Source organism: Lontra canadensis, unplaced genomic scaffold, assembly GCF_010015895.1.
Source record: "Lontra canadensis isolate GAN:19392208 unplaced genomic scaffold, GSC_riverotter_1.0 scaffold75, whole genome shotgun sequence".
Taxonomy (NCBI): Eukaryota; Metazoa; Chordata; class Mammalia; order Carnivora; family Mustelidae; genus Lontra; species Lontra canadensis.
This window is the reverse complement of record NW_022631069.1, coordinates 8,411,349-8,413,168: the sequence shown is the minus strand read 5'-3', so window position 1 is coordinate 8,413,168 and position 1,820 is coordinate 8,411,349. Positions and strand designations below refer to the sequence as shown.

Sequence of the window (1,820 nt, the reverse complement as noted above, 5' to 3'; positions counted from 1 at the left end):
AGCTTCCAAAAAAGCCACTGCCAGAGAACTGTCACTATTTGACCTGACTGGAAGCTGCTGGAAATGCCCATTCACAGGGCTTTCAACTGACTCAGAGTTCACACAGTGAGGAAACATCTGGTTGTTACTCAAAACCAAATAATAGCAATTGTATAAAATTGCAGCTGCCTCAGGTAGAAAAACTAGTTAGGGCAAAGAAAGATGGCTAAGAAAATTACATGGGAAGATCAAGGGAATAAATGTTCATAAATGGCTTTGAAAGGTTACACCCTATTCCTAGAGATCTAGATGGTAGAAATCATGGGCAAGGATAGATGGGCACTCAAGAAGATCATTTAAAAGACCTTAATCTTTCCCCTATGGAGACTCTGAGTTATTGCACAAGCAGGAAACGAAAGCTAAGAAAGAACTATAAACTATTAGAACACTGAAGGCATACTGCAACATATATACACAGAGCCTCTTTGCAAATGGTGGAAGATTTTTTTGCTTCAAGGGATTTAAGAAAGTTTCTACCGGTCACTAGCTGACTATGATGCTTACCAAAGATTTTGTTGGCTCCATACAACAAAAAATATGGAATGTACGGAACTGATCCAAATAACTAATCTAAATGCGAAACAACAAGCTTTTGGAAACGGGGCTGAAGGGTGAGTAGGGCTGATTTCTAGAGCTCCTATATACTAGCTTTTCCCTGGCCCTCTGCTTCCACATCCGGTGGACATGGCCCTCCCACTGGCCTTAGGGTCTTGGGTGCTTCCCACATGTGCATCATGAAGCTGCTGTGGCTTGCGTGGTGGGACCAGATGGCACTGGGCTTGGTTGGCTGGTGGTGGCATGGCAAGGCAGCTGGGATGATGTGTAGGCATGCTTCATGGTGGGCACAGGCAGCCTGGGCGCTGGGGAACTATATGCCTAGGGCATGAGCAGGCACAGCATGGTGACCTGCTGCTGCTGCCCACAATGCACAATGCGTACAAGAACCTCACAGCCAAGGTACTGGCAAGCTGGCCAAGCACATGGCCTTCAAGCCTGTGCTCAATGTGGACTTGTTCCTGCAGCTGGACCGGCTGCTGGCCAAGCTGCACATGTGTGACCCTGTGCATTGCAGCCACCTCTACCTAGGCTGCTTTTCAGGCCAAATCCATGTAAAGTCCAGGGGTATTAGTGTGAGGCCACCTGGCTGCTCTGCAACTACTAGCTACCATACGTGCTGGGGGGTGGCTATGTATTCTCAAGCAACCTGATGCATTACCTGCATCTCAGCCACACTTGTGCATGTGACACAGTATCTAGGTGTTCCCAGGTGCCTGGCTGGTGTCTGTGAACATATAGTATGAGCACAACCCAGGCTCCCACAGCAAGTACAAGTATTGTGGCTGTAACAACCAGTACCTGGTGACACATAAGCAAAGCCTAGAGAACATGCTGGAGAAGCATGACACACTGACACAAGAGGCTTACCTGTACAAGCAGGAGGTGCAGCTGTGGCTCTCTGACATCTATGACTGGTCCCCACCTCCCTCACAATGCTGTCAGAGGAAAGAGGGTATCCCCTGAGCTTAGCTGCAGCCATTGACCTGTTGTGTGTTACAATGGCACTGGAAGGAGGCAAGGACAGATGTCTTGGGAGGTGGCCACCAAAACCAGAGTCATTTGAGGGCCTGTGGAGCAGCTGCTGAGGTGACTTCTCACTGACCTTGCATGGGCAAAGTGATAGGTTTTGGCTAGTTGCCAGAATTAGTCCAGCCCTTAAGAGGACCTCATTTATCCAGTGACCAGTTAAGTTTTCAGGCAGATGCCAAGCAGCAGTGGGTAGT

At 48.5% G+C, this 1,820-nt stretch overlaps 1 pseudogene; it reads left to right on the top strand.

Annotated features, from left to right (window-relative positions):
- Positions 1-867: 867 nt before the first annotated feature.
- Positions 868-1,560, top strand: LOC116881501 (annotated as a pseudogene).
- The last annotated feature ends 260 nt before the right edge of the window (positions 1,561-1,820 follow it).